The sequence below is a fragment of the Girardinichthys multiradiatus genome, chromosome 18 (assembly GCF_021462225.1).
Source record: "Girardinichthys multiradiatus isolate DD_20200921_A chromosome 18, DD_fGirMul_XY1, whole genome shotgun sequence".
In the NCBI taxonomy this organism is placed as follows: Eukaryota; Metazoa; Chordata; class Actinopteri; order Cyprinodontiformes; family Goodeidae; genus Girardinichthys; species Girardinichthys multiradiatus.
This window is the reverse complement of record NC_061810.1, coordinates 12604480-12632157: the sequence shown is the minus strand read 5'-3', so window position 1 is coordinate 12632157 and position 27678 is coordinate 12604480. Positions and strand designations below refer to the sequence as shown.

Sequence of the window (27678 nt, the reverse complement as noted above, 5' to 3'; positions counted from 1 at the left end):
CTGTGCTCTTAGTTGGCATACACCCACACATACATTTGTATACAGGATATATACTGTATATATTCATATGCATATCACATATCACTCATGTAATGCTAAATCTTAAATTGGCCTAATGTAACCCTTGTAAACTGTGAGAAACAAGCATATCTAAAGAAAAAACAAAACATGACCGTATTTCTAAGAACTGTAGTGCCAAATATATATAGAAGTATGTCAGCATATTTGCCATGTGAAGTCTGAATAAGGGACGAGGCACAGATTTTTAAACCTTTTGCAGTTCTTGAGATACAGTCCCGAAGGGATGATTGTTGTGCACACAGAGCAACCAGTTGTCTATAGATATCCATAATTTGCTCACTTTCTGGAATTTCACAGCAAAAAACACAAATATGTTATCATTAACCAAAGTAATTTATTGTGATGTAAACAAGATGCACTGCCTTTGTTGCGTTTCCTCCTTCAAACTCTAGTCCTCACTAAAGAAAAACATATTGGCACCAGAAGATTTTAGAGACTAAGTGGTTCATTCTTTTCATAAATTAAAATTAAAACCAAAATTGCAGTTTTATGCATGATTAAATTACTGGTAAAACTCTTCTTTTAAGAATTTTTACATTTATTACTTTACATACTTAAATGTTTATTTTGTTTATTTGTTTAATATTTTTCACTTCCTGTGCAAATATTTTAGATTAATTTCTTGAAGAGGTGAAGCGACATCCAGCACAATTTTACCACAACACACTTTACCTTTCTGTTTTCCTCTTTGTCAAAGCCTAAGCTAACTAAAGTTTTGAATGAAGGTTTTTGCTTATGTTGCAGCAGAAAGCTCAACTATAATAGGAGCAAAACAGCCATAAATCAAACTCAGTCATTAGATTGTGGATAATTAGCTGTGGGCCTGCTGTGATTGAGGCCACTGGGATAGAGTCACCAGAAATAGACAAAAGAACCATTTTTTTTTCAGGACAGAGTCCAATAACAGAACAAAAAAGAAACTGGAGCACCAACAGTCATTAACTTCAGACTGTGAGCTCAAATTAGCTTCTGTATCTGTGGTGTGACTGACACACCTCTGCAGATTATGTCAGAGATTAGAAAACAAATTAAAGCACCTCCTTTTAGAGTGGTACACAAACAAATTTGAATAGTAAAAAGATGATAGTAATCCACCTACTGTGAATATACATTTGCTGTGAAAAACATTTGGTTAAAGATGTATAGTTCAGTGTTGGTTTATTTCACAGTCACTATGTGCCTTCATCATGTAGCTCTTCTATATGTGTAACATCTGCTATGATTGCTAATTTGATATAATAAGTTCATCACACTTGGGAGACTGAGGGGTTGGGGTGAATTAAATTTTTGTGGATGTTTTGAAAACAAGCCACTATTACTGTCAATTGTTTTAAATTGTATGTTTTAAGTACATAACCTATGTACAGCTATTTGAAAATCATAATGTCATAGTCCCGCCTCTTACCTATCCCTTGGCCTCAAGTATGTCAGACCAACAACCAGCAAGTTTTAAGCTGTACTTCTCCTTCTTTTCTGTTTTTTTTATGACTGTATTACACTGTATCAAACAAACCTGGTATATTGGTGAAAGCCTCGTGAAATTCGGGTCATTATTTTGAAGATATTTCTAGAAATTAGGCCCCTTTTTTGAGGAACTCTTAAGAAAGGACAAATTCTAAGATTGCTTCAGAATTTTTTTTTTTATTATTATTTTGACACAGCTAAAAAACTGATGTTTGCACAGCTATCAATCCAACATTTAGCAGGTGTAAAATAAACTTGTGTGAGTAGGACACCCAAACTGTTCAAACTTAGGAGCCCGCTTCTTTCAAAATCAAACCCAACGCACCATTAAGATTACCACAGATATATTAGTAGGAATATTTCACATGCACACACCAAGTTAATGTCTTCAAAGTCATTTGTAGGGTGAAAGTAATGAGCCTTCTGACCAACATACATAAACTGTCAAATGTTAGTAGTGAAGTTAATTGATTGTTTCAGTAGGTAATGTTTGAATGTTGACTAACAATCTGAAAACATTTTAAACTCTTCCTGTTTTATAAAATGAGTAAATGAGTCTGAAATACAAGAAGACACTGCCATTTGAGTCTGAGGCATGGTCATCACTGAAACCAGGCCCCTTGCCTGTAGCACCTTACCATCTCATTGCCTGTGCCTGAGAGCTCCTTCTTTGCCATAAGTTTCTGCTTGAAGGTTTCCAGAGTGGCACCCAAGTATTCATGCTGATTTGCTACCTTTCTTTTTTTGATGACTTAGTGGCACTAGTGGTTTTTATTAACAGTATTCATACAGTATTCTGGCAGAAAGAGAACATTCACGATCAGCAATAAGAAAGTGTGTGGGCAAGAATTTGAGCCATTGGAAAGTTCCCAGGCAACAACTATTGCTGACCATGAAAATAACACAAAGGCTAATCTCTTATTTCCCAAAGAAAACCTTTAGAAAAATATTCAGTAAACTGGTAAGAAAAAAGGGGAATATTTTTAGAAAGGGTGCATTGTCTTACATCTAGCATTGAATGAAGGGTATAAGGGCCAAGAGTGCCAAGGGTGGCAAAACCACTTATTAGGTTTAGGGTACCCTGCATGTTTAGGTTTAGCAATTGTTGTTACTATAGGGCATGGTTGGTTTGGTTAGCTTTTGTTACATGAAGTCATTTTTGAAAACTGCATTTTGGATTTTCTCAGGTTATCTATGACTAATGACAGGCCTTTTGACATCTAAGCAACAACAACAACAAAAAAAACATAAAATTGAGGTAATCTGCAGGTGAGCAAAACAACTTTCATAGCACTGTAATTACATTTTCCCTTTTAATTCTGACGTTAAAATGGCTTTTAATTGTCTACCACATTCAGTGCACTTACATCACTGAATGAGAGCAAACTGCCTTTTTTAATGTAATGCTTTGGTCGGAAATATATGTAGTTTAAAGGAAAATTTTCTCTCATTAAATATATAAAATTTCAGGGATATAAAACCATTTTGGCAACACAAATAGTCTCAACAAGCATAGATCCCCAGTGTTCTGTGTTCCAAGACCTACAGAGGTCCTGTAGGACAATAATTTACAGATGAAAGGTAACCAGAAAGAAAGGAGACACTGACACATTATTTTAAAGATTATAAATGATAATCCAACACCTTAGTTTGTAGGGTAAGGTCAGAGATAATGCATGGTATTTCTCTTTATGAAGAGAAAGATAATGGGAAACATAAATAGTTGGCCACATTTTGTGATGGTGGGGCTGAGAGTTCAAAGCAGATTTAAACATGTTCTGTGAGTAAAATGAACAGTGGGTTATGCTCTCAGATTGTGTGACTGGTATAGTTGTGTGAATCGTGAGAATGTGTTTATGATCTACAAACAGTGGAGTGGTGCAGAAGAGACTTTTTGGTACACAAAAAAGGAGGGAAAAATCGATTTTGCCAGTGGTAAGAACACAAAAGTGTGAGAATTGCATTCACAATCCAGTGTAAAGGGAAACTAACAGAAATAGCTTTTAGTTTAACTACTAGACATTTGCATAAAATTTGCTCTTATTATGTATTTTCAGAACAAAATAAATGATTCTGTTCAGTAAAAAATTAGGTTTATGTCTGTCTTCCTTGTTAAGAGAAGTGAGATGACAGGAAGAGAAATGATGTAATGAAGTTAAAAGAAGAATCATTAAGATTCTCTGCACTGACTCTCAGAGTAAATCCATTCTCAGTGGGTTGTTAAGTATTTTGAGTCCCTCTTTAATTTCTTTCCCATTGTTGTCATCCATAACCTGTTCTTTACAGCTGCTACTTCTATACATTCTCCTCTTTTCTTCCTGTTTCTGTGTTCATTCTGCCTCAAAATGTAGCAGGTTTTTGTAGGGAACCAACATAATAAACAGAACTCTTTGCTCTCCATATGATCAGATCCATAAAAAGTTCACGTTATTTTCTCAGTGTCAGCCCTACTCCTGTATACAAGTTTTTAACAATGCACAAAGACTTATCTTGGGAAGGCTTTGTAAGGGAGAGCGGTTTATAGTGTAGCCGTGAAGGACACCCTGTGTATATAATGTTCAGTCAAGTGTATTAGCTTTCTCCACAAAAAAGAGGTTCTCCTTCTACTTCCTCAGTCCCAAGTTGTAGCACATAAAATAGTGTAAAGGTTATGCATCAATGATTCCAACATCTTCTGATGATTCTGAGCTGGTGGTTACTGACAACAGAATCATTCAAACAACGTTTTTGCTTTTTGCAGCAAAGGATTTCATGGTTGACTAAATGGCAGGGAAATACATTTGTTGCTGGCTCGGAAACACAGACTCTTCACTCCCTCACAGTCTGCTCAAGTTTTTAGATGAATTTGTTATGAATGCTGACTTTCTGTCTCCTCGGACAGTATCTTCACTCAATCTATTAGAAATGATTTTTTAGCATGTCAAGAGGAACGCAGGCAAGTGTTTTTTGGCCACGCTGAGATTTTCTTTATTTTGGGTTAGCATTTTCTCATTATATTGTAGCAAGTATTGACAGTGAGGAGCCTTTTTGCTATAATCTGAAAATTGTTACATGTTGCATGTCTGAGATAATTTACCAGATGGCAAAAACATTTATCATCGTGATTTTTGGACTGGATGGGCCCCATACATTAAAAAGAAGGTGGGGTTAGTCAATTGTGAGTATGCAAGTTAGGTTTTACTGCGATGAATTAGTGGGTCATCCATGGTATTAAACAATTTCAACATCACCTGAGCAGCAATGCTTTTGGTGTTATTTGTGAACGCATTCCATTAGTCAGAAAAGTTCATTAATGGTGAATGTTAAGTGGATCTGAGAGTTAATTTTGCAAGCAGTCCATTGTTTTAATTACATCTATCCCTTTTTGCTGTTTAAGTTCTCTCCTTTATCACAGACACTTTGATCAGTTAGGAGTTTGACTGTCTGATGTATAAGAGACACTTTAAAAATATATATTGATGATAACATTAGCTAGCAGTCCACAGCCTGACATCTTTTCATTACTCTTTATAAAGCCTTGTTGTCTTCTTTATGATTTAAATCCATGCATGTATCCTGTTTTCACATAACACTCACTGAGTATGCTTCAGCTCTAGGATTTTAGGAGCCAAATTAACATGATAAATTAATTTCAAGTGTATGTATTCATTCAGTGTAACCTCACAGCAGCAACGGCCCAAAAAAATCCCTAATCCATCCTTAGCTGTAAGCATTAGCATTGCTCATAATTCGTCTTGTTTTCAGCTCTACTGATTAAAGCTACTGATAAACATTACTGTTGTCATACACTATTCCAGTGCTCAATAAAGGGACCGAGTAATTAAAAACCCCTCCATAACATTTGAGTTAACAGCACCATTTTTCTTTTTGTTTTTCTTTTCTATTAGAGGTAATCAAACTTTACCCATTATGATAAGAAAATATGCCCTACATTTGAATTTGAATATTTTCAATTAGTTCATTTATTTCAGTAACTCAATTCAATAAGTGAATTACGTTATATAGATTAATTACTGTACAGACCAAGCGTTTGGACACACCTTCTCATTCAAAGAGTTTTCTTTATTTTCATGACTATGAATATTGTAGCTTCACACTGAAGGCATCAAAACTATGGATTAACACATGTGGAATTATATACTGAACAAAAAAGTGTGAAACAACTTAAGATATGTCTTATATTCTAAGTTCTTCAAAGTAGCCACCTTTTGCTTTGATTACTGCTCTGCACACTCTTGGCATTCTGTTGATTAGCTTCAAGAGGGAGTCACCTGAAATGGTTTTCCAACAGTCTTGAAGGAGTTCCCAGAGATGCTTAGCACTTGTTGGCCCTTTTGACTTCACTCTGCGGTCCAGCTCACCCCAAACCATCTCGATTGTGTTCAGGTCCGGTGACTGTGGAGGCCAGGTCATCTGGCGCAGCACCCCATCACTCTCCTTCAAATAGGTCAAATAGCCCTTACACAGCCTGGAGGTGAGTTTGGGGTCATTGTTCTGTTGAAAAATAAATGATGGTCCAACTGAACGCAAACCGGATGGAATAGCATGCTGCTGCAAGATGCTGTGGTAGCCATGCTGGTTCAGTATGCCTTCAATTTTGAATAAATCCCCAACAGTGTCACCAGCAAAGCACCCCCACACCATCACACCTCCTCCTCCATGCATTACGGTGGGAACCAAGCATGTCCATCCGTTCACCTCTTCTGCGCCGCACAAAGACACAGTGGTTCGAACCAAACATCTCAAACTTGGACTCATCAAACCAAAGCACAGATTTCCACTGGTCGGATGTCGATTCTTTGTCTTCTTTAGCCCAAAGAAGTCTCTTCTGCTTGTTGCCTGTCCTCAGCAGTGGTTTCCTAGCAGCTATTTTACCATGAAGGCCTGATTCACACAGTCTCCTCTTAACAGTTGTTCTAGAGATGTGTCTGCTGCTAGAACTCTGTGTGGCATTGACCTGTTCTCTAACCTGAGCTGCTGTTAACCTGCGATTTCTGAGGCTGGTGACTCGGATGAACTTATCGTCCACAGCAGAGGTGACTCTTGGTCTTCCTTTCCTGGGGCGGTCCTCATGTGAGCCAGTTTCTTTGTAGTGCTTGATGGTTTTTGTGACTGCATTTGGGGACACTTTCAAAGTTTTCCCAATTGTTCGGACTGACTGACCTTCATTTCTTAAAGTAATGATGGCCACTCATTTTTCTTTACTTAGCTGCTTTTTTCTTGTCATAATACAAATTCCAACAGTCTATTCAGTAGGACTATCAGCTGTGTATTGTACCCACCTCTTGCACAACACAACTGATGGTCCCGACCCCATTTATAAGGCTTGAAATCCCACTTATTAAACTTGACAGAGCACACCTGTGAAGTGAAAACCATTTCAGGTGACTATCTCTTGAAGCTCATCAACAGAATGCCAAGAGTGTGCAGAGCAGTAATCAAAGCAAAAGGTGGCTACTTTGGAGAACCTAGAATATAAGACATATTTTCAGTTGTTTCACACTTTCTTGTTCAGTATATAATTCCACATGTTTTAATTCATAGTTTTGATGCCTTCAGTGTGAAGCTACAATATTCATAGTCATGAAAATAAAGACAACTCTTTGAATGTCCAAACTTTTGGTCTGTACTGTATACACAAACTAAACTTTTAGACCCTTTATTTCTGTTAATTATGATGATTTTTCACTTACAACTAAAATAAAACGATGCAGCATAGGTCTCCAGGGTCAGGACTCAAACCCTGGATGGCTGAAGACTGAGGCCTCTGTGTGTGCGTTGCGTAATTTTCCACTATGCAACACCCAAAAGGGAACTTTTCATCTGACAAACAGCCTCATTGGATATTCTCATTTATAGAAAATGACAGTAAATAACTATGAAAATCTATTGCACTGATTGTACAGTTGGAATAAACCATACAGGGGTTTGTCAATTAAACAATAACTTGTTGTTTCTCATTTCGTAATCACAGAATAGCCCTAACTAAGTCTTTGAATTTTATTGGAAAAATTAACCAATATGTTCCAACCTTCAACCAGCCTTAATCAACACAGAACTTCGCAAACTTCAGTTTGTTTACTCCATTGTTCATCAGACATGACAAAAACTACAAATAAAGTTTCAAAAGGGAATTTTACATTATTGAACAAAATTTTGTTTAGTCAGTTGTAATTTCAGTTTTCAAAGTGCTAGCAACTTGTTTGGTTTTAAGAAATCTGCTGCACAATTATGTGTGTAAATGAAAGCAAATATTAATTCACTGAGGTTTATATTTCACCTAGTGCACATTATGTAAATTATTTGCTATGGTGTAAATGAAAAGGAATAAAAAGTCAGTGTCTTGATACCCATTGAAGCATCCAGTGGCATCCAATGTTATGTGGTTCTGAGGTCCCTACTGTCTAGAGATTAGGTGCTAATTAACTGAGTAAATGAAGTGTGGTGAAGAGATTAGAATAAGCCTTTTTCAGGTTTTTTAGAGCTCTACTCGTCACCACCCACCTCCCTAGGAATTATTAAATTCTGCAGACAACTTATAAAATATGAAAACAACATCCATGTTGAATAAAATTTCTTAAAACCTATGCTTCCTTTTGAAATTGTTTAGGTATATTAAATAATTGTAAATTCACCACTGAATTATAGTAATGATCAGAATAACGGAGTGACAGCTGGAAAAAACAGTTAGCTTCTCTGAAGGATAAGTGTGGGAGGACTGCAGGTTTGATAGAAGCTTACTGTCACAAAGTTTCCATATGAGTAGAAATGAGTACAGATACATATAGAACCAAGTAACTGGGGGCCTGATTATTCAACACAGTAACAGGAGAGGATGTGTTGACTCTGAAATAGAACTGGTACGTTTGACCATACATATTTTGCAATGATCTCCAATTCTGTGAGGTTAGATAGTCTCCTTGCCATCACCCTAATCTGCTCACTCCACAGATTATCTATGAGAGTCAAGTTGGGACTCTGGCTGGATAACACCAAAACATTAATATTACCCCCACTCAGAGAAAAAATGCCAGGGGTATGAAATATCCCTCTGGCGGTAATAAAGATTAATATTTTTACTTCTTTTTTTTTTTTTTTTGGCATGTGAGAATCGAAACATGGCCTGTATGAAATGTGTTGTGGTAGACAGACACATTTTATACCTGAAAAAGGTTCAAAATGACCCACACTGCAAGGTCCTAAATGTTGAAGATGCAACATGACAGTACACAAAACCTTAAAGCTTAGGGCAGATGGTAGACCTGTAAATCGAGTTATGATTATTTGCCCTTCCGCTTTGCCTTAATTTAGCTTGTTGTGAGGATTAATGTTCTAACATTCAAGCTGGAAGTAGCTGTATCATTAATAAACAATATAATTATTTTAAATGTCCTTCATCTCTGGTCTTTAGTGCAGCCCCACAGCTTTAAGGTGTCTTTAATATCAATGTTGCAGAATCTCTCACCAGATGTAATCAGTCTGAGTCAGCTGTCTGCTCCTTGCCATGCAGGACTAAACTGTTTCTCTGTGTTAAAGCTCATTCAGCCTCTCACAATATGCCATTTTACTTGAGGTGCAATCCAAGCTATAAGCACATCAGCAAACATGTTTTATTCTTAGACTGATGCTGTTTTCTTTGTTTTGTTTTTTTAAACAGTTCTATACTGTAGTTTTTAAAATGCATAATACTCACAGATATACCAGTTGAATGTGTGTAGGTTTTCCTTGTGGAAATCCTGTTTATAAATAGAAGCATGTTTGTTATTATTTTACGCCACTGAAAAAGCCAGCAGAATAAGAATCAAAAATCTAAATTATATTTTATACCAATGTTAGTAATTAAAACATTGCAGCTATGCTGTCTGACAACAACACTACCTTTGAGAAGCAATAGAGCAGGACAGCAGTTCTACAAATATTCATAGCAATGATTTAAAAAGTACCACAAAACAAATTAGGCATGTTCATTCGAGTACCCATCTATCCATTCGTCAGTCCGTCCTTCCATCTGTTGTCTATGCCTGCTGGGTCTCAGGGCAGCTGATGCCTTTTCTCCAGTGGTTATTAGACAAGACAGGTTGCCAGTCCATCACAGCTGACAAGTTCATTCAGCCTAGATTTAATCTGACTATAATTGTGCAAGGCAAGCCCAATTCAAATAGACTACTAAATATTATTCTCAAGGCCCCAAAACAGGACTACCTATGGGCTACACAGACATTAAGCAGAACTGGGTTTAATTAAATTGAGTTGGCAATGCTCAAGGCTCTCAGCACAGGCCCCAGCATCGCCAAGGTGTGAGGCCCATTCCATTCCCTTCTGCTTGCATCTTTAATTCATATTTTATATCCCATTGAGGTGTGGAAGACAAAATGTATGTCCTTCCTATTTTCTTAGTGAATGTTGAATGATGTTGCTGGTTATCTGTAAAATTATTTATAAGATGAAATACATTTGTTCTGATCAGCAGAGTTCTCAAAACCTCTTCACTTACTTTGTGCTGTGTCGTCTGAATGTAATGTACTTCTTTAGTGTTTTGTTCTAGTATTCTTAGTAGTACTCACAAGAGTTTATTCCTTGGTGTTGTTTCTTTGTTTCTTATATGGGGTAATTAACCAGATTACTTACATTTTATAGTTCACAAATACAGTATTCAAGCTGGAATATCAGATGTATAAGGAAAAAATATGTTGGTTCAAATGAAGACATATAAAACATGTTGATTTATACAGTTAAATTTAGGAGGGAGGGAGACCCTGCTGCCCTAAAGTGACTTCAGCACTTTTGTTTGTGCTGATGCTTTTTCATGTAGGAGGAAGAGCACTTCCATTACTCTGAGAGTCAGTGATATTTTGTTTCTCGACTCACTTTCCAAATATATTCTTTCAATAAAGACAAGTATCTTGCAAAGTGGCTTAATGACATCAGATCGTTTTGGGGTCGCAATTTGTGGGGAGAGCTAAAAAGGTGTTTGTGGGCAAGGTCGCCTTCCAACCTCACTTAGTTACACCAAATCTGTCAGTAGGAATGAACCAAAATTCTTGAAAAAGTATTGTCAGAAAATTGTAGGAGAAGACATTGATCCAAGTTATGAAGCTTAAGAGATAATTCCACCAACTATTAAGGAAATATATTAAAATTCTTAAATTGGAGAAAATTAAAAGATAATTCTTTAAAAACAATCTCTCTCATTACTCCGGTATTTAGCTATCCAATGATACAATGTTGCTAATCCTTACTAACTTAAAAAGGGAAAAGTTCAGTGAATTTATTTTCATATGTTTTGGAGTTTGTGTAGAACAATCAGTCCTGCTACAGGCAGAAAAGTGGAATTTTCAAAAATGGATTTAATGTTTCTTTGTCAGGCTGATGATCTGTCCAGATGCAGAAGATTCCTTGTTTTTTATTGTAAGAATCCAGTGAATGCTTAATTTAAAACACACAAACACACACACACACACACACACACACACACACAAACATACACCATGAATGCCAAAACTATGATAATATTTTAAATGAGCTGTTTTCCTTTGGATATCACTTTTTTCCATCTTCCTAAATCTAAAGAGAGGTAAAGATGTTTTGTTTGGTAGAACCTCAAGGTATAAACAGATAGGTGACATAACTGTGCATTTTACACAAACAAAAGCCTGCAAATATTATTTTTTAATGTTTTCTTTGTTATTTTAAAAATGATTTTTATTTTTGGTTTGGGGTTGTTGTTCGCTCACACACTGTTGTAGGAATGTTGATTCTGAATTTTACAGTTTACTTCTCATCTTTGTTTTTGACTCTGATGGCTGAAACACAGTTTACATTTCATATCAGAGCTGACTAGCTGCTCATTTTGTTTGTGAAACTACTTTAGAGAGAGCAAATTCTCCATGGTTGGATGGTGGTTTACACAAAACAATTCTCCAGAGTTTACTCAGATTGCTCTAAATATATTTGCTAATGTTCAATACTACTCATTGATTTTTTTTCCTTATAACATACAATGTCTCTGTGTTAAATTATTTATGGAAAGTATTCAGTTTTATTCTTTGATGTTTGATCAGGTAGACCATCACACTCAGCTCACACACTGGCAAACTATATGCCATCTTAAAGTATTCAAGTGATAAATTCCAATGGGGTTTTGGGCTCTTTTCTCATTCTTATTTTGTGATTTTAATGTGTCTTCTAAACAAAATAAATCCTGCCTTTAAAAGGTGGATCACACATGATTAGTATGCAGTCAACAATGATATGTTATGAATTCAGATCGCCCTTTAGTTAACAAAGCTTTCTGCTTTTTCAGATTTTCTTTAAAACATCAACAGCAGTATTATCAAATTCCTTTGTTTTGGCTTTTGGTTTTTTGACAGTCTTCGTGGTTTGGCTGTTGTTATGTGTTTTTATTACATTATGATGGTAGTTTAGATTTGTCTTGTCGTGACTTCTTGAATGTGGATCAGTTATAAACAGCATGGAGCACAGTTTCAGGCGGTATTACAATTTAGAGGTGGTGTACAAGTATTGAAGAGTGTGTCCCAGTGAGTTCTTTTAATTCTGGAGTTTGGCTCTTTGGGTAAATCTGGGCAGAAATCCAGTGGTTAAGCTGACGTTTGTTGCGTATGGTTGCTAGGGGTTTAGGTTTTGTGATTTGAGCACTGCATTAATTATTGCTGAAATGTATTATTCTAATTATAAATTAGTGAATGTTCATTTTCAAGACACAATAGTTTGTTTCGCTTGTCTCTGCAACCCTGAACCTCAAAAATGTAAAACACAAATATATCTTATATAAACTCAATAAAAACATAAATTTTCATTAATATTACAAATTGATCAGATTGACTTGTAGTGCTGTGAAAAAACTAAAGCTGTAGAGAGAAAAGGAAAAAATGGAAAAATGTTGCTGGTGGAAAAGAAAACAAGTGAAGTTGAGTTGAAATGTAATATGTTTTTACTTACCTATAAGAATATTTGATGTGTTATTTGGATTGGGACAGAATGGATCATTGGTGCATGATGTGAAACAATATTAATAATTACACATTAAGTGAACCCTTCTTATTTTCTGAGTCTCTGCTTGCTGAACTTTGTAGCTCCCTTTTTTTATTTTCTGTTCTCGCCCACATGTCTCCTGTTTTATTCAACTCATGTATAGCTTCGTTTAACTCCCAAATTTATGATTATGCTGGAAAATTGCCTCAGACAGCAGCAATAATAACTCTTGAATTTGCTCATAGTAAAGAAACAAAAACCCTTTTCATGTAAGAAAATCAAGTACTTTCCACTGCCTGACTGATGATTATCATTCAGACCCTACAGAAAACAATTATAGACAATATAGTCATGATTGTGACTGTGGTAGCTAGCAATGTGCCTCACAGTCAGAATCACCTGATAAGACTTTTTTAACAATTTGCAACATCGGTGCGCAAGTTTTGGTTTTCATTTGTGTTTGTGTCCTCATCATTTACTTGTTTTTTTCAAAACGTTTTACCAGATACTTACCCACATCCAGTGTCATTCTCCACCCATTCCTCTGTATAAAGGCTCACTGATTGTTTCTTAATTTGATCTTCCTGTTACTCTGCCCTTACTCCATGTCCTGTTCTTCTTGTCCAAGATCTGTTAGTTTTCTGTTTATATTATCAAACTTTTTCTATGCTCATTCCAAGTTCCAGCCTTTAAAACGAGCACCGCTCCGTTTAATGTCTGTCTGCTCGCTGCTAAATACCGCAGTTAAAAGCAAAGGAAGAGTAACTACTTGTGTTTCATGTTATTTTGCTGAATTACAACAACACAGTACAGCTCGAAAACACCACTTATGAACAGAAATTTCACATACACTACACGAGAGCGCATGCGCGCTTACCTCCAAAACAGAATGGTTGCCAAGGAGATCGGTGCGTTCAATTTAATGGACTGGGAGATTTTACACAGGTGGTGCACAAACATAAAAAACCGTTGCTTGCATTAGGACAGGAAGAACAATAAATAACTTACCATCTACAGAAAACTACCGAACTGTCAAATTTTTTATTTAAAAGAAAAGACGGAAACTGAAGATGAAAAGTTATGAATTAGAAAATGGTTTATCATTGTTTCATACATGGCAGTTCTTTAACAATTGAAATATATATATATGTATATATATTCTACATTGTCAAGTGATTCATATACAAACAGCCTACAGTAAAGTAAAATATCGATACATTTTAATTAGTTTCAGTTTGGACTTTGCTGAGAGAGAGAGATCTCGAGGGGGCCACAGATGAGAGTAACAATTAACACACACACGCACACACACATATACATATATATACACCCCCAATATGACCCCAGTGCCTCAACCCTCCCCTAGCTCCGCCCCTAAGTACTGGCAAGAATTTAAAACTACTTTCACTCCTGGTCACTGTATTCTGCTATGCAACACCAATTAATATTGTAAAAGCAGGCAAGCTCCAAGCAGAATGCAGGCATGATGAAGTGTAGGCTGTCAGTGGTAAATAACTGAATAAAATGTTTTAAATATGCTAAACGGTTCCGCATTGTACTGGAAACATAACTAACAAAATCATTCAGACAAGTCTGAAGTGATCACTTTTTTAAGTTCTATTTACTCAGCAGGAGGTGGGATACACAGTGGACAGGTGAGCAGTCCATCACAGAATACACAGCAAGACAGCACTGACAACTATGCATACACATTCACATCTAAAGAAAATATGGAGTGGCCAGTTACCTAACATGCATGTCTTTTTGAGAAAGAATGCCGAGAGACCACCCACACATTCATTGGGAGAACCAAGCAAATTCAGAACCAGGACCTTCCTGCTGCGAGGCATTCCGTTTGTATAACAATTAGGCTATATTCAAACTGCAGGTCTTGATGCTCAATTCTTTGCTGAAATTCGACTTTTTTTGTGTGTGATCATTCAAACTACTACCTAAATGCAACCGCCATCAGACTTCCACAGCCTGAACCCTTCACTAGCCCCATTTTGACCTTCATGCGCAGAAAGAGAATGTAGACGTCACACAGCAGCACACTGTTTACTGAAGTAAAAATGGACATTGGGCGTCTCTGTGTTATTATTAACTTGCTGCAATTGGAGCCAAATATTATGACCACATCATAACAAGATGAAGAAGGGTAAGAAAAAAAGAGAGCACAACTATTAACAATGGCTTTTTGTGGAGCAGTGACTGATACTTTTGTAGAGAAGTCTGTGTGGATGTGTAGTTAGAGACGGGACAATAATGTAAAAGTCGAATGAAATGCGATATGACCGTGATGGCGGATGCTTTAGAAATCACATGATACTTATCTGATTTAGCACCACATATGAAAGTTGCACAATTCAGTTTTTGGAGGTGAAAAGAGTTGCGGCATTCTGACGTCGGATATAGTTCACAGTTGCCTGCAGTGTGAACATAGCATTAGTTTCTTCAGTGATAGCAGCATCAAGAAAGTTAGACATGACCTATTAAAAGGTGAGGGGAGACAGTGTAGGCAGGAGGTCAGGGGAGACAACTGACACATGACAACACAGCACATTTACATTATAGTGAACAAATTGCTGGTTCCCAGAGGTTGGTACAATGGATGGCTAACAGCATTTCTTCAATGATCAGGATGTCTGGCCTTCTGCCATGAAATAGGACAGCAACATATTTGACACAGTACAGCCAGCAGCAGACAAAACTCGGTTAAAGTCAGGATTAAGTCAGGATTAACACAGACAGAGAACGAGATTCAAAACAGCAGCTGTTGCAGTTTCAGAGGAGTGGTAACGTAATAAAGTCAGAATGGATGATCTTTTTGGTCAGGGGGATTTGTTTAATTTTCAACAGAAAAATGTAGGAAGAGGAGTGAAAACAGTACTACAAGGTGGTAGTAAGATGCAGATTAAATTATTCTCTCTGGGACGTTAGACCACGTGGAGCTGAGAAGATTTTAGAGGTGTTTAATCTCACAGCATTTCCTGACAATATAAATCTGCTCACCAGCTACATTGTTGACAGTTCTGTGTCTCTAACTAAAGGTTTAAGTTCAGGCTTCAGGGAGAAATATATTTTAATGGTTTCACTCAACAACTTAATTCCTTCTTGGCATGTTCAGTTCTTCTTTACCTTGGTGACTGTCAAAAGTGCTATTTTAGTACAACATGAAGTCAGATGTAAAAACATCTAATGCTTTCTCTCCCCAAATAATTAACATGGAAAATGAATCTTAGAAAACATTTCAGGTCATAGTTTAGACTTAGTTGGGGCTAAACTTTGTGGTTTGTGTGATGGAAAAATGGATCAAAGAAATAATTATTTGGGGTTCGCCTCTTGAGACAGTGTGTGTAGTATTGAATATTGTTCATCATGAACATAAATTAACTTTGTGTTGTGTGAATTCTAAATACAGCTCATAAAAGCTTTTCTGAATATTTATAGCTTTATATAGGTTAATGAGGTCACAGAGTTGACTAATCTGTTTCTGCAGGAGTGGTGATATCCTAGGAAACATCTGTGGAAACATTAAACAAGAAAATGTCTATTCAAATATGAAATGTATACACAGTCTGTCATTTTCTACATGCTGGACAAAAACATCATCTGTAACACCAGAACCAAAATTGCCAGGATAACTGATCTTACAACAATAACATAGTGGATCGGGGACACTATTCATTATGTTTTTCTAAGTTACATGTATGGCTGAGATTTAACAGGATTTTTTTTTTTTTTATGTTCTGAAAGAAATAAGAAACTCTAAATTGACTGTGACTACATGTTGCCTTAACTTATTCTGAGTCTACCATCAATTATGCCTTCACACATTCACTGTGAAAATACAAACAACAATTTTGTGTTACATTTTTCAGTTTTGCATATTTTCACAAGGCCTTTTCTTTGTTTTTTTCTCCTTTTTATAGAGATATTTAACTCAATCTTCACTTCTTTTTCTACTGAATAATATCCAGAGAGCTGCTTGTTATTTTTCAGAAGCTAATGGTATTTGACACAGGCTTTCTTTACAGATAACCTTGCATTGTTATTCTAAGTATCAAGGAGAGTCGTCAGATGCATACAACACAGCTGTGCTCATCTAGAAGTTTAAAATATTACATATAATTCTTACTTTGATTATATCTGATTAACAAAATATTTCCCAGCAACTTAATTATTTATAACTAAATGGAAAATATGAGTACAGAGAGTATCATACTCATCAAAATGCAAATTTTCTGCATATTTTCAAATTCATCTTAACATTAAATATATAAATCTTTAGAAAGACAGTTTAACATCCCAGGCTGTCAACACAATAAACACCTTACAGCCTGAGTGGTTTACTGCTCTGCTGTGAAACAGAATAAGAAATATTTGTACTACTCCAACCTGCCTTTCTTTTTTAATATCTAATACAAATACTAAAAACATTCGGCTGTATATACACATACATGTACATACTGCCTTATTATTTTCATTTTTTAAATTTTATCTGCAGACTATATATTTATAGTTAAAGTCATTATGACGTACGAGTACGGGGAACCGAAGTCACATTCCCTGATATGCATACAAACTTGGTCAATAAAGATGATTCTGATTCTAATAACTGTTAATATTGCACTTCTGCAAAGACCATTTTTTACATTTGATGAAATTTATATTATCAGCTATACTTCTGAGTTCTGTTTTCTTGTATCCAGTGCTTCTCTGTGTTCTCCTTGTTTCAAAAAAAGTACAGACATGCCCCTCAACACTTCTGTTTTTCTTTCTCTAAAGCTGATAGAAAAACAGAAAACACATCCACAGTAATTGAAGAAACAGAGGCTTGACTCCTTATCAAGCCCAAAGCTTAAACCATTGTTTACTTTTTAAAAGCACAATAAAAAGACAATTTGAAGTTTGAGAACTACATTTCTTTCACTTTCAGGTTAGAGGACCTAAGTTCTTGAGTAGTAACACGTTTTAACACAACCAATCAAATGTTTGTTATATGTTTCTCATGTATATGTATATATACTGAGAATAACAGTGTTTGGTATTTGGTTTGTCAGTAGGATGCAATGTTTGTCTTTACTCATCACCCACGGCCTTTCATCAGTTGTTCTGTACAACCGATCCCAACTTATATGGTTGTCCTGAGTTTGATTTTTAATGCATTTTAATGCAAATTGTTCCCAATCTAAATAAAAGTTTAATCATCTTTGTCTATAGCACAATCATCTATATACATATCTGCTGAAGAAGTCTGGATTAAATGCTTCAAGCAATCTCTGATTTTAGACCTTAAATATTTATGTGAAAACAGACAGGCAGTATCCAACCCTTTTAGAAATTCAGTTATCTGTTAATAAAATTTCAGGGAGGAAAGTTAACATCAGTAAACATCTTAAAGAAGCAAATATTTTGAAGTCTCCCATTCTATTATCATAAAGTGTTTTTTGTTTTTTGTTTTTAAGTTGATAATGTTTTGAGTTTCTTCAAAGGGAAAATATACATTACAGATTCACTTAAAATCTTGCAATTTTTACTGGAAATTTGAGAATTCAGATTTAAACCACACGTCAATTAATGCAACTCACATTTGTGTGTGAAGGATAACAGTGCTGAACTGATGATTTAAAGTCATTTTGTATTGGGGTTTTGAAAAGAAATGGCTTATGGACGTTTGCTCTTATAACTACCGTCAGCAAAACTGGCATACCTTGTTAAAATCTCAAGGGGCAGGGACTCTCAGCAGCTGCAGGTGTGAACTCCATTTGTGGGAGGTCAGGCATCTTGATTTAGATGTAATACACTCCAAACTGAACATCACACTTACTATAGATGTGTTTTCCTCTCTGATGTTTTTAATGGGACACTATAATATCAACATAGACACAGAGTCCATGTTGGCTGTGATCGTTAACACATTGACTAAAGCAGCTAAATGTGTAGCAGCAGAAAGCTGTGTTTCCTCTTTGTTGGTCTTGCCTCTGTACTTTAAAACGGGATCCTGTAAGTAATAATAAGACCACTTTAGAATGAACTGACTGTATTGTATATGATGAATGACTACAGTGTAATTGCTGACACATTCCTGCTCCCATGACTTGTTTCTACTGTAGGTAACCATTGGTTATTATCTATGAATCAGAGTTTGTGATGCAGGATGAGAAATGACCAATGAAGCTTGACCGTAGTTATGATCTACTTCACTGGAGGGAAAATTGCTGGGGGTCAGACATTTATCAAACATGTTCCTTTGTGGAATTGAAAGTGCATCTTTCTGTTCAGCACATATTTGCCTCTTTTACATTCATGGTGCCAGCACTGCAAGGCTCCACCCCACTCAGCCTCGCTCTACTCACCACAAAAGCTGTTGTGTTTCCATTGACTCACTGACGGCTGGGGTTATGGCTTCAAGCCCCACTTCCAGCCATCACCATCGTGCGATGTACTGCTATTAACAAACATGAGATATGTTTCAAGTACAAACATGCAAAGTAAAAAAAAACAAAAAAACACTCACTGTAGCACATCATGTCCTCCAACAGTGATTTTGAACCACCGCCATGACTTTTGATTAGACCCACTCCATTCATTGTGGACCTTAATATTGTAGTAGTTGTTCTTTTTTTGAGTTTTTCCCAGTACTATGAATGTGGAGTAAAATCCATGGCTGGTCATTCTCTGCACTAACTAAGCAAACACCTTCTCATGCTGCTGATATTTGGTTCCTCACGCCCATGGTCAATCAGTAAACAGCAGTCAGTTCACTTCACATTTTTGTGAAGTGAACTGACTGTTCAAGCGGGGCATTTCTTCGTTTTACTTTTGTGTCGACCAACAGCTCTCTTAAAGACATCACAACCCATTAGAATCGATTCAGAGCCTTAAAAAGCAAAATTAGTATTTTCAAGTCCAAAGATTAAGCTTTTTAGCAGCTGTAAGTTAAGATGAGACAACTGATCTTGATTAGCAATTAGTAAATACAGTAATATAAGTAGAGAGGTAAAAAGGTATAACATTAGATGAAGTTAGGACTTCCCCGTGGATAAAGGTTTTAACAGACAAAAATAATAATTTAATAATTTTAATAATTTGACTAATGATCTCTATCAAATTTAAAAGAGCTGTCAGAGATCCCTCCAAGGTGTGATGATGAGAGATGTCAAACAACAGAAGACCTTCCATTCTGCCACTGGATTTTCTTTTATCATTTCAGGTTTAACCAGTTTGATCTCACACTCAGTTGACATTATTTAAGCCAGTGATGTAAAGATACAAAGAGAGATGTAGCTGCATTATGTGTGTTGCCAATATCTCCACTTATGCCTGCAGCGGTTTCCCTATCAGTCTGAGAAGAGCACTGCTGCTTACAGTTTGATCATGTTCCCTATCTTTTCCATCTATCCTGTTTACATATCAAACTCCCCACTTGCAGGCCTCACTTCCCTTTCAATGCACATCACATGCTTTATATTGTAGATATACATTGTATCTGTATGAAACCAGCACATACTAAAATAATGTGCAAAATTGCTTACAAACAGTCTAATATAGAACTAGACAGCAAAACCAGACGACATGAACATTGCATTAGACCCCAAGAGAGGCAAAGGAATTTGTTCATAATTTACAGCAAAATAGCTGTTTTGCAGTATGTAAAGCCTGTTTCATATTTCGCTGGAGTTTGCAGGACCAAAGTGCAGATCAGGTACCTTGAGGCCGCATGGCAAGTTGAACAGTTTTTTTTAAAGACAGAAGAACTTACGGGGAGGCAGGGCACAGAAAACAAATTAGGTAACAGGGATGAAGCACGTAGTCAGCAGGACGATCCAGTAGTGAGAACAGAAAACCAGAGAGAATACATACCGAGGTAGTTTGGGGAATGGACCTATGAACCAGGAGAGCAAATCAGAGGGAAAATCAGAAACAGCTGGTAGGAGAAAAATATGCAGGCAACTGAAGGCGGAAGGCTAATTAACTCAGATGATCAGAGAAAACAAAACATATCAGTAAACATAAATAAGTAAATGATGGAACTAACTAATGAACACTAACAAGAAGGAACCAGGGCTACAAGGAGATACAAACTAAAACATCTAAGTCAGGAATCCCAGAATGTAATCTAAACACAGGAATGAATGATGGTTCTTATAAACATGAATGAACTGGCAGATCATGACAGCCTGTTTATTAAGTTTAATTTTAATTAACTTTTCATAACACTTTTACGTAATGAGAATCATGAAAATCATCCAAATCTTGTCTAAGAGTTTATTAAAACAGACGGTTATATACACCCAGACTTTAGGTTATCTTTTAGTAATGTTACTTAACTATTATATTGCTTTAAGTATCAATATCTGGACAATGCTGGAATGTTTATTTATGATCAATTTACTCTCTATATTAAAATGCTGCTGTTTATGATAAAAGGGTTCATTCTGTTCAATGTGATGAAGCTAAACTTTGCTTTGTTTCTTAATGAGAAGATGATGTTTCATAATTCAGGTCTCCTACAGGTTGTAGATAAAATCCACACTGGTGTGGTTTTGTGTTCCTGTTGCTACACAATAACACCGATCAAACTGGATAGAAGAGCAAGCAAGTTCTGTTGTGTTTATTGTAATCATCATGTAACTTAAGATTGTTTGAACATTTCTTCTTCTCCATTGTGGATTAAACAGTGGTTATTAGATTCAGGAATGAATATGTTTAAATATCTATGTGCTGCTAAAACAGCTCTAAACTTTCAGGGCCAAGACAATACCCTGATTCTGTTCAATTTTGGTTTTCTTTTTTACTAGCTATGGCCTCAGAGCACTTATTTCTTCTCAAACATATTTAAGAAGCTTTACTCGTGAGACACTTAGTGAATTGTAAGACAATTTGCATTACAGAACATTAGTCAAGTAAAAAAAAAAAAAACTTAGTTTTGTTTGGATTTTTTTTTTAAACTAACATGTTTGTGTGGTCTAATCCTTTGTTTTCCCAACAAAATATACCGTGATAAGTTAGGTTATTATCTTGTATGTACAAGTTGATTGTTGTGTCTAAAGAAAATATTTTGGTCTCTTCTTTACAGTCTTCAGTTTTTTAAACATTTATCATGCATTGCCAGCACCTGACGTCTTCACCTCATATCCAAAATGCCTTAGTCCACCCTTTCTTTGGTTTTTGGATTTTTTTGGCCAAAACCATGTTGTCATTCATCACATCCTGTCAGCTTCTGTTCTAAGTTAAAAAAAAAAAGGTAAGCATTGAAATTGGACCTAAGGAGACAAAGTTTAAAGCACTTTAGCAGCTAGACAGCCTCAAACAAAAAAAGTTATGTTTTTGTCAAAATGTACAGAAAATAATTGTGTTATTTAATATAGCATACACCTGACTGCAGGAGCTTTGAAAAATATTTCACTTTTCAGCTTTTACCTTTGATGAGTTGTATAACTCCTGCTTCTCCCTCAGCTCGTAATAGTGTCACGTAATTTTAGGAAAAAATCAAAAAACTGTTTGAATTGGTTTCACCTCTGGTAAACGTCTGAGCTTTCAAAAGTTGCTGCAAAGCAACAGTTATGTGTAACACTTTAAAGATGACCTTTAAAGCAGAGTACACAGCAGTTGCACATTCAGTTTGGGTGTGGCTCAGATTTTTGCTTGGCTTCCTGCAGCTTTTTGAGGGTTAAGTGAGCACAAAGTTAATTTCTATTGAATGCATAACAGTAAAAGAAAATATCAGTGCCGACATCTCGGTACCAGATATTTCATGCAGAAAACTAAATCTGCTCACCTGACATGTTAAAGAAGTCAATTCCAAGAGTGATTCTCTGACTTGAATCAGAATCAGAATCATAGAAAGTGTTATCAAAATGTATACTATTGTGTTTAATTCATTACAGCTCAGCAGAAAAAGTTAGGCATTTGGATGCATATCTGTGAAATAGGGGAGATTACACAACATTATCTAACAAAATCTTGAGACCAGTTTGCCCAAACAGCTCCATGTTTTGCTCCCCTTTGATTCAAAAAACACAGTCAGATACAAGTACTCATGGTTATGAAGCCAACACACAATTGTTTTCTAATAATGAACACAGCAGAGCCCTTGTTAGTATTAACTTTGGGAAACAGATCCTTCAGTAACACAGTGAACCGTTACTTTAGTCCTAGGAGGATGGATGTTTTTCCCAATAGCTGACTTGCAGGCAAGTCAGAGCTAAGCAAGCCTGTAGCCCCCTCTTCAGTCAAGAACCATTTGCCAGCAAATAAAATACATTTTTAGTTACTCATGTAATTCATTTTCAACAGTTTAAAATAACTATAATTGTCTCCCTGTGTTCTCACACATAAAATGCTATAATCCCAGCATTAAATTTAATCAACATTTGTGGGATAATGTGTTCAAATATATTTAATTTGCTTACCTTCTAAATATGCACCACCAATGTTTTACCAAAATTTTTACAATAATTCTATAAAACTCCTTTGAAATTCTTGATCAAACTTATATTTTTTTTCCATAATCTCCAGCTTTATCAGAATTTCTAAAGTTTAACAGTTAATAAAGAGTACAATTGCTCTTAGTAAAGCTGGAGGATAAAGGCTCTGAGATTATCATTAATTAGAAATTTAGCCTTGCTGCTTTGTGAGAAGTGAATGAACTAAATCATTGTCGGTTTTCAAAACTTTCCTTCTTCCCTCTAATTCAAACCTGTTGCTTTGTATTACAAAAGGTTTTTATGCAATATCCAAACAATAACATAATGCTTGGTGAAAAAAGGTGCATTTAAATGCTTCTCATAGACTGGTTAGAAAGTAACTTCATGTCACAAAGATGTTAGCAGAAATCATAAAAGCTAATTAGGTTTAGCACCATGGCTCTTCTGGCAAAACAAAAAATATTACAGCTAACCAGACCAAATGTCCATGTTTTGGCTACTAATTTCTTTTCACTGAAAGTTATTTAAAATGGCAAAGTAAATATTTGGGAAATGCCTTATAATCAGAGATAAATTTCCCATAAATAAACAGACAAACTGAACTATTAAAAAAATAAATAAACAAAGAGCATGAAGGGTTTTTAGAGAAGCAATTTACTCAAAACAACAATTGCCCTGGAAACCTACATTGTCAAACACTGTATAAATAGGCTTTTTTATTATTGATGCTTAAATTGCTTAATACTTTGATTAGATTTAATGATATGCTAACATTGTGGAACCACTAAGAAAATTTGAGTATACTAGTTTTTTATTGGTTGAGTTATTCCTCTTCCACAAACAACTGTAAATCCATCCATTGACATTACTTTGCAGAATAAAACTCCAATGGTATCAAAAGCTGCAGGGTTTGTTAAGTTGCTACATTTTTTTGCGCATTTTGCTGTGGGGAATTTTGTTAGTTTCAGGGACAATATATCCGTGCTTAATGGATGATTGCATCCAGCTAATAAATATTTAAGTATTTAACTGAAAACATAACATTTATTTATTTCCGTCAGACATGTCTGTCACCCATAATGTTTCCTTTATAGTATAAATTATGGATATTTGTCTTAAAAATGCACAACACTTGCAGAACAGAAAATAATCGACTGGCTGTGTGAGACACCAGCTGAAAATAGCTAAGCAAAAACAAAAAAAACAAAAAACAGTTTTGAGACCATATTGTGTTTTGCTTAAAGTTTCCTGAGTTATATACTTAAATGGGGTTAATTAAACAAACGTTTCCAACTAATGAGCTTTAAAAAGGTTTGCTGTTTTTTTAAATACACTTTAAGTGTAAAACCAGATACATGATAGTTTGTGTCAGTGAGAGTCTTGCACAACAACCCATGACCATCAAATACTAAATATGTAGAAAATCAACAACAAATTTCAAATCTGAAGAGATCACTTTGCGTCACAACATTTCTGTGCTTTTCAAGCAGCTTTTGGCCGGATCAAGTAAAGTTAGCAAGTAGCTGAATAATTCTAGCCATTTGCATGTATGGAAAAAGTATATGATCATTTTACTACAAATAAGGTGAGAAGAGTTTTTTTTGTTTATTTTTTTATCACCTTGGTGACTAAGTTCATTAATAAGTACACCTGCAGTTTCAGATTAGTCTGTTTTGCTCATTAGCTCAGAGGAGATCCAGCAGTAAGTGGAAGATTCTTACTCCTCACCTTGTTGACATTTTTCACCTTCCTGCACTCTTGTAATCTTTCTTCTAAATGATGTTTTGTTTTACAAAATCACATTATTGAAATGCATTTAGAAATATTTATGGAGAAATATGACAGAGGCTGGTAAGCATTTTCTTTTTGTTATAATTACAAAACTGAATATGATGAAAACACAGAGAGAGTAGGATTTTAGGAATGACTGGACCATAACCACATTCATCAACTAAATATTTGGACGAGAACATTTTTGAGCTCATATGATATGATATGATATGATATGATGCGTGGGTTCTCACCGGGTACTCCGGCTTCCTCCCACAGTCCAAAGACATGCCTGTTAGGTTAATTGGTCACTCTAAATTGACCTTAGGTGTATGAATGAGTGTGTGCATGGTTGTTTGTGTGTTGCCCTGCGATGGACTGGCGATCTGTCCAGGGTGTACCCTGCCTCTCGCCCATAGACTGCTGGAGATAGGCACCAGCTCCCCCGCGACCCACTATGGAATAAGCAGTAGAAAATGACTGACTGACTGATCTATTTAGCAGTGATTGGTTCTCGCTTAGAGATATGCACCACATTGTAAAACAAAAATCTAAATTTAAATGAACCTTTTTTGCAGCACAACTGAGGTCAGACTTTTCTCAATTATTTCATCAGTCGTGGAACTTAATAAAATGCTTTACCAAAATGATGTGAGATTTTATGTATTTCAAAACCTTTCAAAACAGGAAAACTAAAGGCAGACATAAGCACAAAGAGCCTAAAACGGAGTAAAATAGCAGCGGCAGAGCATTTCTGCACTCAGGCACACAGAACACTAAACCTTTTATCACACAGTCAGAGTCACATCTTTGTGTTGTCGTTTAAAACATAATCATTAAACCATGAGAAGTTTCATATAGTACCTTTGGGTACTATAAGTCTAATTAAAGTATGTCCGGGTGCTTTGAGACTGGACCTATTATTGCTCATGGATGCCTCTCTGTTCCCAGCTTTGCATTTACCCTGAAAGAAAGCATTACTTTTCTCCCTGATTGTGTGCAGCATTTATCCTTAAAATACCTGTTTTCATCCTCTCTTGTGTGAGAACTCAGAAGATAAAATTGTTTTTTTCTCAAATGTAATTCTGACTCTGGAAGTATTAAATATATGATAAATTTGTAAAATAATGCATGGCACGAAAAATGGCAAAAGTGTAGATTTGTTCACATGCATTTGAAAACTGCTCGGTGCTTTAACGTTCTTTTTTCAGTAACTGAAGTAATCTCTGTCATAGCACCGAAACAACAAAATCAAACTGTGAATTCTAATCAGGTTTGTGTAAAAGATATTATTGACAAGGTAACTATTTAGTGGATGCAACACTGAAGTTCCGAACTATCTTGTCTAATACCTCCTTCAGTCAAGAGACTTTAAAGGTGTGCCACCCATTTGTGTGTTGGATTATAGCTTTATTATGTTCAATTAAATTTAATTAGACTCTTTGTGAAATAATGAGCGGTCTGTGAGCAGTAAAAATGGAAACACTGAGTGGTAGTTTATATACTATTGGTGATTGCTCACTTTTCCTGCTGGCTTCTTTCCAGTTCAGTTTGATTTAATGAAAAAATATGCAGTTGTCTGATAACACACTGTTCTTTACTTAAATGGTCCAAGTTTGTATTCTTTTCTGATTAAACATTTTAAAAAGGAAACACATCAGAATTGTGTCCTTCCACAGCCCACATAATGCTAAACTTTCATTAGTATTAGATCTAACTTAACTTAATCTTTAGACTTTCACCCTGTCAAGGAATGAATGAGTATTACATTATGCTATTTAGATATCTTACAAGATCTCTGAGCACAGTCCTCCTTGACATAGTGGTTAAAGGATCATAACATTTCTTTATTATCACTGTTGGAGAACCATGCGTTCCTGTCAAATTCAGCTGTTATATTTTGTCCTTCCAGCTCCAAACATGGTAATTATTCTCAACCACATTATATTTGTTTCTTTGGTAGCTTAAGACATGACTGCAGATGTGTGAAATTGGATTTTAACAACTTTTTGGCTTTTATTTTATTGTCTATGTAACAGTTTTATCACTGCCTGTTTATACATTTATGGGTTAGGTTGAAGCTAGCTGCATTGAATAACAAGAATAAAACCAACAACATGAGGGGTTCAAAGGGGCATTAATCATGTAAATCTGAAAGAAAACGTGTTGAAACATACTTATTTCTAAGTATTCATTAATTAAATAATTCTGAGTCAAAGTGATAAAATTGTGAGCACTGCAACAACAAACATGTTGATCTGAATCTGCTGATCTGCAATGTACTTTTCAGCTGGAAAAATGGCAGATCTCTCACTGAATCCTTTTGACCCTGGGTGATTGGTGAAATATTTTTAAGTGTTTAAACACAGTATGCTCTGCTATTTGACATTATTAAAATAGTTTGATATATAAAGTCTTGGGGTATTTAAAAAAAAATCCCTCTGTGAGACACGATCTCTGCTGTAGAAGTCCTGCTTGGCTGAAGTCTGCAAACTAAGTAATAAGAATGTACTGAAGATAAACATAAGATAAAATGTCATAGACAGAACAAGGTTAGCTTTTTTCACATCTTTAAACCAAACACGGACTGAATTGCATTATACATTTTCTACAAAGCAGATAATATATTTTATAGATTACATGTAGTATAGAAATACTTAATATACTTAGTATATTCAATGTGTAAATTTACCAGTTTTGACTGATACTTAGAAGCATTTTGCTGCTATCAGTTATGTCCAAAAATGATAATACTGTATTTTCTAGTCCATTTATAATTTCCACTCTTTGACAGACATTAATTCAGTGTACTGAAGATTTAGCATTTGCTAATTGAGTCTAATTATATTGAAGAGTGTATGAGGTGAAAATTGAGCCAATAATGTTAGCAGGTTATCCCAAGATGAAACCTTCTTGTTCTGTCTCCTACTTCGTCTCT

General features: G+C 35.6%; 1 protein-coding gene and 1 long non-coding RNA gene across 3 annotated transcripts in view; one reads left to right on the top strand and one right to left on the bottom strand.

Annotated features, from left to right (window-relative positions):
* Nucleotides 1-27678, top strand: part of LOC124883879 (limbic system associated membrane protein) — a 1043833-nt gene that overhangs the window by 315398 nt on the left and 700757 nt on the right. The gene's annotated exons all lie outside the window — the stretch shown is intronic.
* LOC124883881 lies at nucleotides 18401-22054 on the bottom strand. 2 transcript variants are annotated; one of them, XR_007042347.1, is made up of 5 exons: nucleotides 21964-22054; nucleotides 21672-21763; nucleotides 20303-20425; nucleotides 18897-18988; nucleotides 18401-18541 (listed from the first exon to the last, which is right to left on the bottom strand). It is a non-coding gene; the product is annotated as an uncharacterized LOC124883881 (long non-coding RNA). The 2 variants fall into 2 exon arrangements; XR_007042346.1 differs by having other exon boundaries at nucleotides 21672-21768; nucleotides 21964-22031.